Source organism: Apium graveolens, chromosome 9, assembly GCF_009905375.1.
Source record: "Apium graveolens cultivar Ventura chromosome 9, ASM990537v1, whole genome shotgun sequence".
Classification (NCBI taxonomy): Eukaryota; Viridiplantae; Streptophyta; class Magnoliopsida; order Apiales; family Apiaceae; genus Apium; species Apium graveolens.
The window spans coordinates 1,010,689-1,026,562 of record NC_133655.1 but is presented as its reverse complement, the minus strand read 5'-3'; the positions used below and the strand labels follow the sequence as shown (position 1 = coordinate 1,026,562).

Here is a 15,874-nt window from a genome sequence, read left to right as displayed (position 1 = left end):
TACCGTGATAACCTCTTTAAGCAGTTGGTTCATGGTTTCAAGTTTCACAGTTGGTTCATGGCTTCAAGTTTCACTTGAAAGTCTTCTACCGTGGCTACTAAAGATCTATGTGAAGCGGGAAGGCACATATGTCCGGGATGTACTCCATAAACTGCTTCATATGGACTCCTTTTTATTGCACTATTGTAAGTCGAATTGTACCACCATTCATCCAATGGTAGCCACTTCAACTACTGTCTGGGTCTACAACTGGTCATCGCTCATGTTCAACCTCTTTGTTTGCCCATCGGTTTGAGGGTGATATGAAGTGCTCGTGTTCAACTGAGTGCTAGAGAGGTGAAGAGCCCCTTTTAAAAATTACTAGTAAATAGTTTATCTCAATCAGAGACCATTGTCTTAGGGCATTACATGCAGTTTATAGAAAGTACCCAAGAACAGTTGAGCTACAGTGGTTGCAGAAAATGGATGAGACAGAGCAATGAAGTGTCCCATCTTTGAAAATATGTCAATCACGGCCATGATACAGTCCTTATCTCTTGACTTAGGTAGTCCTTCTATAAAATGAAGAGATATAACCTCCAATATTTGTTCTGGCACTGGTAGGGGACTGTAGTAGGCCAAAAGGGTGTTGATTTCCTTCTTTGATTCTCTGAAACACATCACAGTTTTGTACATACTGAATAAAATCTTTCTTGATTCCCAACCAGTAGAAAAATTGTGATACTCTCGTATAAGTCGCTTTTTGACCATAATGACCACCTGTTGGACTATCATGTAACTCCTATAACACCTATATCCGTAATTATCCTTTGTTACCAATCAGCACCTTGTTGTCCACTGTAGTAATTCCCTGACTAAACTTGTAAGATTGAAAAACATCATTTCCACTTATAATTCCTTGTAAGATCTCTTGTGTTGTGCTTTCTTGGTCATAGCTATCTTTAACATCACTCAACCAACCCTGACGTACAGCTGTGATGGCTTGTAGTCTCCATTCTCTTTGTTCTCAGGAAGTCTGGAGAGTGCATCTGCCACTACATTTTCCTTCCTTTTTTTAAATAATTTCATAATCCAATCCCAGTAACTTGGCCAGCCATTTTTGCTGCAACAATGTGGGCATTCTTTGCTCTAACAGGAACTTTAAACTTTGGTGATCAGTTTTAATAACAAAATGGTTTCCTTGTAAATAACCATGCCATTTTTTAGTAGCCATTGCAATGGCCAGTAATTCTTGTTCGTATGTTGATAGAGCCTGATGTTTCTTTGATAATCCTTTACTCATGTAGGCCTAGGGTCTCCCATGCTGCATCAATACAACACCCACTCCCTTATCATTTGTGTAGGTTATAATCAGGAAGAGCTAACACTAGGGTGGTCATCATGGCTTGTTTAAGTTGCTCGAATGCTCAAATTTCAGCAAATTGGTTAAAGGTTTGCTGATCAACCCATAATTCCTGACAAACTTTCTATAGTACCCTATGAGACCAAGGAAGCCTCTTAACTGTTTGAGATTTCTAGGAGATGGCCAGTTTTTCATTGCTTTCACCTTGTTGGGATCAGTTGCTACTCCCTCTTGGGATATTATATGTCCCAAGTATTCCAACTGGGTTTGGCCAAAGGAACATTTGTTCTTCTTCAAATACAGTTGATTCCCTCTCATCTTTTGTAAGACACCCTGCAGATGTACTAGATGTTCCTCAAAACTTCCACTGTATATCAAAATGGCATCAAATAATACTAACAGATGCTTCCTTAATTGTTGATGGAATACCTCATTCATTAATGCCTGAAAGGATGCTGGTGCATTGGTGAGGCCAAAGGGCATCACCCTAAATTCGTATAGCCCTTGGTGTGTCCTGAATGTGGTTTTGGGAATATCAGCTTGAGCAAATCTAATTTGATGGTAACCATCCCTCAAATCTAACTTGATAAACCATTTAGCTCATTTGAGTTCATCTAGCAGTTCATCAATAATGGGAATTGGATACTTATTCTTCACTGTGATGTTGTTCAATTTCCTATAATCCACACACATTCTCCAGGAGACATCCTTCTTCTTAACTAGTATGATTGGAGATGCAAAGGGATTGGTGTTGCACTGTATGAATCTTGATGCCAACATCTCCTTGATCTGCCTTTCGATTTCATTTTTTTGAACATAGGGAATCGTTTATCCCCTTCGATTAACCGGTTGACTACCTTCAAGTAAAGGTATGTGGTGGTCATGTGTTAAGTGGCATTTATATCCACTTATAATGCTTCGTAAAGCTTCAAATTGATATTTTGTACTCAAGTTATTTTTGTTTTTGATGCGTTTTTGTAGTGTTTTGCATTTCAGGAATTTATAAGGGATCGAGGTAATTTGGCATTTCTTTGATGCTAATATGGTGTTAGGAAAATGTCATGAATATTGCTCGTGGAAAGCCATCAAGAACCGGCTAATAAAAGAAGGAAAATCATATTTTTCCAGAATGTCAGCACGCCCGTGCCAGAACAGTAGAAGGACAGCGTGCCCGCGTTGATGAAGCGCGTGCTCGCATCGTGTCGGGATTTCAAAATTCTGTTTCAATTAGAAAACTACTTTCTAGGCTTCTGGATTAATTGGACTGCTACTTAAAGACAAATTAAACACGTTTTTCTCAACAGAGCTTAAGGAGAAGATGACAAGAAGACCTATAGCATAATTCAACTAAAGCGAAGAAGATCTAGTTTATTCTTGTGATGCTTTGTTTTAAGTTGTAATCTTGGATGCTCGTTTCTTGTATGTTGAACCTAATACTCTGAATTACGTACTTTGTTTATTATTCATTTTTAAAAAGACCTATTTTATTATACCATGCTTTCATCAGAACCCATGTTAATGATTGGGTTATGAACTAATCGTTATCGTGGGGTTCTAACGGATTTATTTATGATTTTAATAGTTAATCTTGTTTTGATATCTTAGTGTGTGGCGATTTTATGATATCCTAGTATTGGTTGTGCTTATTCGTCTTATGTGCGTCGCGAACATATAAGATAGCGTGTTAATCTCTAATGAAGCAAGAGTGAATTTAGAGGTTTAGAACTTGCCATGCTAGCATAGGTTCATGTATTTGTTATGCATGATTTTTAGGTAATTTTAACCATCTTACTTGCCCTATGTAATAATGATAGCTAACTTGCGCATTAAATCTTTATGTTGTCAAATTCTATAGACATATAGGGTCTCAATATACTTGGTATCTATTCACCTTCTATCTTTTTTCTGGATGTCTGGTAGTATGTTATTCGTGCAACCAAAGTTAGCATTTATCAGTTTCGTGTTATCTGATTAGTTATCATCACTATTACATGCTAAGGTTAAAAACAAAGATTTTGAATGAAGTTAGAATCCCATGTTTGTCTCATATAGTAAATCAAACTTTAAGTTTTTAGTTATTTGCATGTTAGTTAATATCTTAGTTACAAACAATCTAAATTTGTTGTTCGTCTTAGCATTGAATAATAACCTTATCATTGTTGCATAAGCGTATAAATCTTAAATTAACCGAATGAGTCTTTGTGGGAATGAACTAGAAAGAATTTTATATTACTTGGGAATGTGTATACTTGGATGTATTATTAGCGCGTGTTTTCTTCCTAACAAGTTTTTGGCGCCGCTGCCTGGGACTCGGTGTTAATTTTTAGTTTATATGTTTGTCACTAGTGATCGTTAAAGTTCATTGACTCGGGTATTGTTACTTACTTGTTTTCTTGTCATGTTTCAGGGACTCTAGCGAGCGTGTATGCATACGCGTTCTCGGTCTCGTAAGAGAACACTGGATCAAGCCGAGGAAGAAGTTGTAGTAGCTCAGGAAGTTTTTGAAGAAGTCGAGAAAGTTGAGGAAGAAGCACTAGCTGAGATGGGAGATCAAGCAAAAAATATGAAGGCTTTGATGGACTATTCTCAGCCTAAGATTAATGATATTCATCCCAGCATTCATCTCGTCTAACACCTTTGAGATCAAGTCTAACACGATTCAGATGATACAAAATTCAGTTCGGTTTGGGGGTTCTCCTATAGAAGATCCCAACACGCACATCAGGGATTTCATCAAGATCTGTGACACTTTCAAGTTCAATGGGGTGTCTGAAGATGCTATTAAGCTGAGGCTTTTCCCATTCTCTCTGAGGGATAAGGCTAAGTGTTGGTTACATTCTCTATCAGCAGGTTCTATCACCAAATGGGAGGATCTTTCTCAAAAGTATCTCACTAAATTCTTCCCTATGACAAAGACGGCTGCAATCAGGAATGCTATTACTTAGTTTGTGCAGAAATATGGAGAATCTTTGTGTGAGGCTTGGGATCGCTATAAGGAGATGCTTAGGAAGTGCCCACACCATGGCATGCCTGATTGGATGATCATAAATTGTTTCTACAATGGTTTAGGCGCACAGTCTAGACCTATGCTCGATGTAGCGTCAGGTGGAGCCTTAAGGGCCAAAAGCTACAATGAAGCTTATGAGTTGATTGAACCAATAGCACCTAATGAATACCAGAATCCAACGCAGAGAATGCCGCAAGGAAAAGTAGTATGAATTCTGGAAGTAGATACAGCTATTGCTATAACTGCTCAACTTCAAGCTTTGACGATGAAAGTGGATTCTTTGGCTAATGATGGAGTTAATCAAATCTCTAGTGTTTGTGAGCTTTGTGAGGGTGCGCATGAGACTGAGCAGTGTGTTATTTCTAGTGAATCAACTCAGTTTGTGAGCAACTTTCAGAGGTCGCAGTAGCAAGCTCCAGCCACTTATCATCTCAACAACCGCAATCATCCTAACTTCAACTGGAGCAACAATCAGAATACAGTGCAACAACCTTATTAGCCATATACAGCAAAGCAATATAACCCTCCTGGTTTTCAAGAACAACAATATGCACCAAGGCAACAGCTCCAACTTCAGCAGCTACCACAACTAATAAAAAAATCTGAATTGGAGGAGTTGAGGTTCATGTGAAAGTGCCAAGCAGTTTCTATCAAAACCTTGGGGAATGAAATTGGGAAGATTGTCAATGCCTTACTAAATGGATAACCTGGTACACTCCCTAGTGACACTGAATTGTCGGGCAAAGGAGAAGGTTAAACCAATTATATTGAGGTATGGAAAGGTTGCAAATCCCGAAAATTCTCAAGTTCCAGGTGCTGAAGTTGTGGCTGAAGAAGATGTGCCAAAGGAAGCAGAAGTGGAACCAAGGAAGACCGTTGTTGTTAACACTCCTCCTGAGGGTAATACAGGGGAAAATAGGTCTATCATCCACCTCATTTCCCTAAGTGGCTGCAGAATCAAAAGCTGGATAAGCAATTTGCTAAGTTCTTGGATGTTTTTAAGAAACTTCATATTAACATACCTTTCGCTGAAGCTCTTGAACAAATGTCTAATTATGCGAAGTTCATGAAAGGTATTCTCTCTCGAAAAGTGAAGCTCGAGGACTTAGAGACTGTTGGTCTCACGGAGGAATGCAGTGTGGTGCTCCAAAAAAAGTTGCCTCCTAAACTTAAGGATCTTGGAAGCTTCATTATTCCTTGCACCATTGGAAAAGTGTCATTCGACAAATGTTTATGTGACTTGGGAGCTAGGATCAATCTGATGCCTTTGTCTATCTTCAAGAAGTTGGGGTTACCTGATCCAAATCCCAAATATATGTCCTTATAGTTGGCCAATTGCTCTATTACATATCCACGAGACATTGTGGAAGATATATTGGTCAAAATGGACAAACTCATCTTTCCTGCTGACTTTGTTATTCTTGATTTCGAGGATGATAAGAAGATTCCCATAATCTTGGGAATACCTTTTTTGGCTACTGGCCGAACCTTGATTGATGTGCAGAAATGTGAGCTCACTATGCGAGTTCAGGATCATGATGCCACCTTCAATGAATTTAATGTCATGAAATTCCCTACTGATGAAGAGGAATGCTTTAAGGTGTAATTGGTCGAATCTATGGTTACTTAATAATTGGATTATGTGCTCAAATCAGATGCCTTAGAGAAAGCCTTATTGGGGGATTCAGATAGCTAAGATGATGAAAGTGACCAGCAGTTATAATTTGAATGCTTCTCCTTGGAAGTGAAGATTGGAAATGCCTTTTGAATCTCTTGCGTTGGAAGAGCTGAAAAGTTCTCCAAAGTGCCTCAAGCCATCTATTGAGGAAGCTCCTACACTTGAGCTTAAGCCTTTACCTGAACATTTGAGGTATGCATTTTTAGGTGATACATCTACTTTGCCTGTTATTTTTGCATCTGACCTTTCAGGTAGTGATGAGCAAAACATTTTGAGAATTCTTCGAGAGCTCAAATCAGCAATTGGATGGACTATAGTAGAGATCAAGGGGATCATCCCTTCTTATTGTATGAAAAAATTCTGCTAGAGGAAGGAAGCAAGCCTACTGTTGAGCAACAGAGAAGGCTAAATCCGATCATGAAAGAGGTGGTGAAGAAAGAAATTCTCAAGTGGATAGATGCAGGGATCATCTATCCCATTTCTGACAGTTCTTGGGTGAGCCCAATTCAGTGTGTGCCGAAGAAATGAGGTATCACTATGGTTGCGAATGCAAATAATGAGCTCATTCATACTCGAACAGTCACGGGGTGGAGAGTTTGCATGGATTACAGGACGCTAAACAAAGCTACAAGGAAAGATCACTTACATCTTCCTTTTATTGATCAGATGCTTGATAGATTGGCTGGGCATGAGTACTACTTTCTTTTAGATGGCTATTTGGGTTATAATTATATTTGTTTTGCTCCAAAAGATCAAGAGAAGACTACCTTCACATGTCCTTTTGGTACTTTTGCCATCAGAAGAGTTTCTTTTGGGCTATGTGGTGCACCATCCACATTTCAGAGATACATGTGGCTATCTTGTCTGATATGATTGAAAATAATGTAGAAGTGTTCATGGATGATTTCTCTGTCTTTGGAACTTCTTATGATCAATGCCTGAACAATCTTGGTTTAGTACTGAAAAGGTGCGTTGAGACCAATCTGGTTCTCAATTGGGAGAAATGTCATTTTATGGTTCGCCAAGGCATTATTCTTGGGCACAAGGTCTCTAGGTTGGGTCTTGAGATGGACAAAGCCAAGGTGGGGGTTACTGAAAACCTTCCTCCACCAATTTCTATTAAGGGAATTCGCAGTTTTCTCGGTTATACGGGTTTCTATAGGCGGTTTATCAAGGACTTCTCTAAAATTTCGAAGTCATTGTGCAATTTTCTAGAGAAAGACGATCCTTTCAAGTTTGATGACGAGTGCCTCGCTTCTTTTGAGAGCTTAAAGAAAAGTTTCATTACGGCACTTGTCATAACTGCACCTGATTAGACTGAACCAATTGAAATGATGTGCGATGCAAGTGACTATGCAGTTGGAGCAGTTCTTAGAAAAAGGAAGAACAACATATTTCATATGGTCTACTATTCTAGTATGACCCTCGATGGTGCTCAACTAAACTACACTACTACTGAGAAAGAACTATTGGCTATTGTCTATAGTTTTGAGAATTTTTGATCTTATTTACTTGGGACGAATGTGACAATTTTCATTGATCACGTTGTTATTCGCTATCTCGTCTCGAAGAAGGATTCGAAGTCTAGATTGATTTGATGGGTTCTTTTACTTCAGGAGTTTGAATTAGAGATCAAGGATATAAAAGGGACTGGGAATCAAGTCGCTGATCATCTCTCTCATTTAGAGGATCCGAGTGCAACTTCACAGGATAAGCCTTTTATAAATGAGTATTTTCCCGATGAGTAATTGTTTGGGGCGTAAGTAGAAGAACTGTGGTTCGCCGACATTGTGAACTACCTTGTGAGCAACGCTATGCCTCCAGACTTGACTTATGCTCAAAGGAAGAAGTTGTTGCATGAAGTGAAGTGGTACATAGTGGGATGATTCAGTTCCTATTTCGGCAAGGAGTTGACCAAATCAGCAGAAGATGTATTCCGTATAGTAATGGGGGGGTCTTGTGAGACATGCCATTAGACTAATTATGGAGGCCACTATGGTGGAGAAAAGACAGCAGCTCGTATCCTTCAAGCATGATACTTTTGGCCAACTTTGTTTAAGGATGCTCATCAGTTCCTTTTGAAATGTGATCGATGCTAGCATGTTGGTAATATGTCCAAGAGGGATGAGATGCCTCTTAATGTACTTCTCGAGGTTAAGGTCTTCGTTGTTTGGGGAATTGACTTCATGGGGCCATTTGTTTCATCTTGTTGTCAACATCGGTGGAGATTTTTGAGAATGATACGAGCCAAGCATTAAGGTAAATGGATAGTAATTGAAGCATTACTAAGGTTAGTGACGTTTTTCCAATAGGACGGCGCGCCCACGCTGGTATGCAGGGGCGACCGCGCTGGTTTTCTAGTAGCACGGCGCACCCGCGCTTCTAGGAGGGGATGGTAAGTTGTTGGAGATGATTATGGAGATAGGTTAAGTTGGCTTTTTGTGAGGCACCCGCTGTTGTGTCCATGAGTGTGGTTCGCGAGTTTTACGCGAATGCGAAGGCGGAGAAGAATGGGTACTCTGTGGTTAAGGGGTTGAGGGTATACTACTGTGTTGAGGCTATTCAGAGCGTGATCGATCAGCCCGAGAGGAGGCCGGAGCAGGAGGATTAGAATGTGAAGACGGGGGATGATATTAACTTAGATTTGATTGTTGTTACATTGTGTGTGCCTGAGACTCACTGGAAGTTCAAGAGGGGCACAAATTAGTACTGCCACTTTCCCTGCCTCGTGTATGAACAGGTTTGCATGTGAATGGAATTTTTTTATTTATGCTAACATCATGCCATCTTCTCACGTGCATGATGTGACTGTGGAGCGTGCATGGTTGTTGTGGGGTATTCTTCAAGGAGATTATGTGGATCTGTGGTTGGTAATTTATCAGGGTATTTTGAGGTTTCTTCGTGGGAGCACTATGGGTTCTATACCCTATGCGTCGATTGTGACGAAGTTGTGTGTGTCGGTTGGAGTTCATTGGCCCGCTCACGAGCAGCTTTAGCTTTCTAGTTGTGGCGCCCTCCAAACCCGGGTCAGAAGTTTGGGGTCCATAACTCATACACAGTATATAAACCTGTATAAGAAATATTATTTGAAATGACCCTGCTTTGCATAACCACGGATTGCAACAAGTTAAAGTATGAAAACAAGCCACAACCTTAACTTTTATTACAACGTACCAAATCCCAAGTAATTCAATTTACAACTAATAAGGAAATTATTTTTACAATCTTACTAATTCAATTACCATAAAAGCTCCTGCTACCTCGATCTAACTCACTCTGGAATCCTAGCTCGTACTCTGAACTGAGGAACCTCGCTATCAATCATATCCTTTTTAATTTACAGGGCTTTACAACTATTACTGATCAACTCTGAGCCGACTCTGCCGCTCAGGCTTTAACGTCCAACCACTAGATCATATTGGATTCGACTTCAACACTCAGGTTTTTCTGTTGAAACTCTACTGAGCTTGTCGACTGACCACTAGGTTATCTTTAGTCCAACGTCCACTTTCGGTTTCCCGACTAGAACCTACAGGTTCGAAATACTATATGTTAGACACCCAGTTATGCTTGACATATCCTCGGTACCAATCCTACCCAAACGATAACAATCCCGACTCGTACTTATATACATTACTACAGTACACGCAACATACATGATTCATATACTCAAATCTCGATTCAATATTCATTTTCGGAAAACACATATACTCATTATTTTAGGAAATAAATTATCCATTGTATTTTACAAAATATTTATTTAGAACTATATATTTATTTAAATTCGACTAGTAATTCTGATATGTTACAGGGTACGTTCCCGAAAATTGGACAGCGCTTCCTTTGCTTATCGGACTAACCGTCGAATACAATCGACGTCAAACCAACCACTAATCCCAACCATCGGTTCAACCCAACAATCAATCAACCATTACAATCACAATTTCAATCTCGAATAATAATATATAACTACTATTTCACTTCGAACTCATAAATAAAATTTGTACATTGATTATTTATTTATATTAGGACTCAAAATTACAATCACAATTCATTCTCAAAATAATAATATGTAGTGACCTACTTACCAACTACCACGGATCGCAACAGGTTAAAGTATGCACACAAGCCACACACAAACACTTATATTATAAACACCCAAATCCCAACTATTTAAACTTACACCTGAATATTAAATATTATTACAAACTACACAAACTTAAACTATTCCAAAAGCCGTTAGATAGCTTATTCCGATCAACCTGGAATCCTAGCTCTCGCACTGGATTGGGGATCCTCTCTACCAACCGGTCCTTCTTAACTGGAAAAGGGTATAAATGAAATCACACAAATGAGCTAACTAGCTCAGCAAGTCACATTGAAAATATTGAGAATAAATAATGATCAAGTGAAATGAGTTAAGGTATCAAATGAACAATGAATAATGATTTAGAATTGGATATTAGATTTTCATTTTAAAAACCAAGGTTAGGCTGCTGATCAGTCACGCACTAACCCCGATCAAGGCACACAACTCTACTCTAATTATTGGATCCAAGGCACACATTGGCCTAACTTGACCACCAATCTGGTCTGACCATGAATCTGGTCCGCAATTTTATAAAACAATAATATTCTATCACAATAACAGAATTAACAATGTAAAGCAATAAACAAATTCATAAACAACATTGGATTTCCAATCATGAGATGGTTTCAATCTTTATAAGGAAATAATATGGCAATTACAAAGAATGGCTATCAGGTGGTGAAAGAATTGGATAACAAAAGAGTCAAAGTTTCAGAGTTACAAGGATTTGGTCTTTCAATGTATAAGGTACAATGGTTTGAGTACGTAAGTAATTCTGGTTCAGTGTTCAATATTTAGTTTATACGTATTTCTGCAGTAGTATCGTATATATGTGGTTCGTATTCCGAATGGTTCAGAAAGAATAAGGTTTACGGCTCAAAGATCAATAACTGGAATTAAGGTTTAGGGTTCAGTGCTTCAAAGCACTTGCAATATAAATAGAACTATCAACTATTCACGGTATATCTCGAGAAAGTTCAGAACACTTGCCTTGTATTAGCTTGCTACACTCTACTACCTTTCAATCACAACCTCTTACTATTCGACTACTTGCTTCCCTTTCCTACGCCTTGTCTCTTCTGCACACATAGCATAAGTATCTATCAATACTCAACTCATATGATTCTACTCGATATAAGCTTCTATCTACCCTTCATTTTACCCAAATCCGATTTAAAGATTGAAAGATACGATCAAAACAGTCATATAACGTACACATACGCATTTAACACGTTAATCAATGCACACATATAACACATAACACATAAGAAATTTGATTGAAAAAACTTTTCAAAGAAGGTTTGATGTTAAAAGGATTTTTCAGATATTTAATATAGATTTTTAAATATTTTTCGGAATTTAAACGGGCCGTTGAACCATCTTTTTGAAACAATAAACAGGGTTTGGTTGGCCGATTCTAGCTTCAAAATAATTTTATAATAATTATCAAGCTTTGAAAACAATTTAGAATAATATTTTAAACCTCGAAACTATTTTTCATAATTTTTAAATCAAAAATAAATAATTAAATGTAATTAAATAATTAATTAAAATCAAATAATAATTAATTAAATCAATTAATCAATTAATTTTTGAATTAATTGACCAATTAACTAATTAATTAATAACTAAAATTAATTAACTAATTAATTCAAATTTATTTTTGAATTAAAAATAATTTTTAGAATTAAAATAATAATTTTTAGAATTTTTAATAATTAAAAACAGATTTCTGTAATTAAAATAAATAGAAAATATGATTTTTAAATAATTTATAAACAACAATCCTATTTTTGCAAATTCTGGAAAGTTCAGGGACCAAACTTCATCATTTTCAAAAGTACAGGGACTAAAGTGCAATTTTACAACCCCATCGCGAGAAAACACCCCTTCTCGCCGGAGACGCCATTCCCGGGATCCTCACACCTCCACAAGCTCCAGATCACTTCTTACAATCACCAGGAACACAACCCAACAATCAAATCGTTCTAATAACCCCGAAGTTGGCCGAGAAGTTCGCTGGTTCCGACAAACTTTGTTTGCTTCGATTCGAGCAAACCAGGAATCGTCGTTTGTTGTAATATACATGAATCGATTGCAAATTCAACAAGGAACATGATACAATCAACAAAAATATCTAATAACCCCTAAAACAAAAAGCCCCAAATTTCAATTCAAAATATTCATACGGGTCGTAAACCCTAATTTTGAAATTCAAAAAGTAAACCAAATTTTAAACATGTTATTGAACTCTAAATCAGTCATATAATATATCAAAATCATCAGGAAGAAAAGCTCTACAACATGAAATCATCAAATCATCTAAACAATCATCCGAACAAAAATTCATAATTTTAATCAAAATAATTCAAAAATAAATAAAAATATAGAAAATAAACCTTGATTTCTGCAGTTCTAAAACTTGAAAAATCTGATAGTACTCCTTAAATCCTTCGTTTTGGTTACTAGAGCTTCCCGAGCAGATTTCAATTACACCTCGAAATTATAGTTTGATTCTCAGAAGGTTATAAGAAATTAAGGTTTTTCTCTGTAAAATTATATAATTACTGGCTCCAAATGTTTTCTGTACAAAATAAAATATGGTAAGGGCTATTTATATTTACGGAATACTGGTACCCGTTGGATCATACCGGATAAAAAATAGTACGTTTATTTATAAAAACAGATCCAAAAAATGGTACCGGTTTCGGGATAATTATCCAAATCTGTATAATTTGTACTGCGGTCTTGGTCTCAGCGCCTGGTTACACGTATTACGAGGTGATAATTATAATAGTTTAATAAAAAGATCCCATTTATAGAAAATACGAGTTGTATTGATTTACCGAAATAAATTTTGTATTGAAAATATTGGGCCGGGACCCGCACAGGACAAACCGTACGCCGGATCGAAAAATTCAAAATATGGAAAATGCTCGGAATATTACAATTAGGTTAGGAAGGAGTTCTCGGAAGAGTTTCGGGTTATAAAAACGTAAAAACGGTGAAGTCGGCTGGTTTCCGATTATATGAAATGATTTAAAAATACTCGGAAAAAGAATTTATTAAAGCCATAAATTTTCTATAAAATCATAAATCAACATAAAAATAAATAGAATGATATGACAATTATCTATATTTTATTTTGGACATATAAAAATTAAAATACTCAATTTATATTATTTTTAATCAACCAAACACATATACCACTTAACAAATAATTCACTGAATATATATTGAACATGCATAATATTTATTTATTAACCAAAATAATTACACGATATATCCCAGATATTACATTCTTCCCCCTTAAAAGGATTTTGTCCTCAGAATCTCCCAAGAAAACAAATGAGGGTACTTTTCTCTCATATCACTCTCTAATGTCCAGGTTGACTCTTCAACCTTTGGGTTTCTCCACAATACTCTTACTAACTTTACCATTTTATTTTATTAATACTTTCTCTCTTTCTTCTAGAATCTCTATCGGACTCTCCACATACGACAAATCTGCTTGAAGTTCTATTGGCTCGTACTCAATTACATGCCTGGAGTCTGGATTGTACTTCTTAAGCATCGATACGTGAAAAATATTTTGAATGTGCTCCATGTGCGGGGGTAACGCCAACTCATAAGCTACTTTTCCAATACGCTTTAGAATCTCAAAAGGTCCGACATATCTAGGGCTCAGTTTTCCTTTCTTCCCAAATCTTGTTAATCCCTTCCACGGCGACACTTTCAGCATTACTAGATTTCCTTCTTCGAATTCCATATCTTTCCTTGATTGGTCTGCATACTTCCTCTGACGGTCTTGTGCTGCTATTAATCTCTTCTGGATAACTTCAACAACTTCCTTTGTCTGTTGCACCAATTCAGGCCCAAGTATCTTGCGTTTTCCTACTTCATCCCAATATACTGGAGATCGACATTTGCGTGGCATCCCAATACTGGCATGATAACTATTGTTGTAAGCAAATTCTACCAAGGGTAAATGCTCATTCCAACTTCTTTTGAAATCAATAGCACAAATGCGTAACATGTCTTCAATTGTCTGGACTGTTCGTTCACTTTGGCCGCCCGTCTGTGGATGGTAGGTCGTACTCATATTCAGTCTTGTTCCCAAACATTCTTAAAAACTCTTCCAAAATCTTGAATTAAATCTCGGATCTCGATCGGATACGATAGACACAGTAACCCCATGACGAACTATGATCTCTTTCAGGTACATATGGACCAACTTGTCCAATGAAAATCTTTCATTTATAGGCAAAAAATGAGCTGACTTGGTAAGTCTGTCCACTATAACCCAAATGGCATCGTGATTGGCTTTTGTCCTTGGTAATCCGACTATGAAATCCATGGCAATGTGCTCCCACTTCTATTCTGGAATCTCTAATGGCTGCAATAATCCACTTGGTCTCTGGTGCTCTGCCTTGACTCTCTGACATGTATAACATCTGATAACCCATTCTACAATCTCCCTCTTCATATCTGGCCACCAATAATTTTCCTTTAAATCTCTGTACATCTTTTTACTCCCTGGATGGATTGAATACCTTGAATTATGAGCTTCCTGTAAAATTTCATTCTTCAATTCTGTTACTGGTGGAATCCAAATTCTAAAAGAAAACCTAAGAATACCTTGATCGTCCTTTTGTGTGCATAACTCTTCACCTACCAAATGATTGATGTCCTGATCCATTATATCCTCTTGACCCTTCCTTATCTTTTCTAACAACTCTGGCTGGAAAGTCATACTATACCTTTTTACTTCATCAGGCTTGCAAACTCTGATCTCCAATTCCAATTTCTGAAATTCCTTGTATATCTCCTCGGGTACTGATAACACATTCAACTTTTCTTTTCAACTTAACATGTCCGCCATAACATTTGCTTTATCGGGATGGTAGTTAATTGTGCAATCGTAATCCTTAATCAACTCTAACCATCTTCTTTGTCTCATGTTAAGCTCTTTTTGTGTGAATATGTACTTCAAACTTTTATGATCTGTATAAATCTCACATTTTTCTCCATATAAATAATGTCTCCAAATATTGAAAGCGAATACTATGGCTGCTAGCTCCAAATCATGAGTAGGATACTTTTGTTCGTGTGGTTTTAGTTTCCTTGACGCATATGCAATAACTTTATCGTGCTGCATCAGAACACATCCTAGTCCTTTATGAGAAGCATCGCTATAGATTACGAAATTCCCTTGGTCATCTAAAAGTGACAAAACTGGTGATGTAATTAATCTTTGCTTCAATTCCTGAAAGCTTTCTTCACATTTATCATTCCATATAAACTTTTCATGCTTCCGTGTAATCTTTGTCAATGGTTTTGCAATCCTTGAGAAATATTGAACAAATCGCCGATAATATCCCGCTAATCCCAAGAAACTTTTTACTTCTGTCGGTGTTTTCGGCCTTTCCCAATTTGTAATAGCTTCAATATTTGGCGGATCCACTTTGATCCCTTCATTACTGACTATATGTCCTAAAAACTGAACTTCCTGTAGCCAAAACTCACACTTCGAGAATTTATCATATAACTTTTTCTTCCTCAAAATCTCCAAAGCTATCCTCAAATGTTCTGCATGATCCTCTTCTGTCTTTGAATAACTCAAAATATCATCTATAAACACAATAACAAACTTTTCCAGATATTCCTTGAAAATTTTGTTCATCAGGTCCATAAATGCTGTCGGGGCATTGGTTAATCCAAAAGACATTAATAAAAATTCATAATGTCCGTACCTTG

General features: G+C 37.2%; 1 non-coding gene across 1 annotated transcript; it reads right to left on the bottom strand.

The window, feature by feature from the left end:
- Positions 1-4,263: 4,263 nt before the first annotated feature.
- On the bottom strand, positions 4,264-4,370 carry LOC141688412 (small nucleolar RNA R71). Its single transcript, XR_012561856.1, has one exon. It is a non-coding gene; the product is annotated as a small nucleolar RNA R71 (small nucleolar RNA).
- Positions 4,371-15,874: the final 11,504 nt, after the last annotated feature.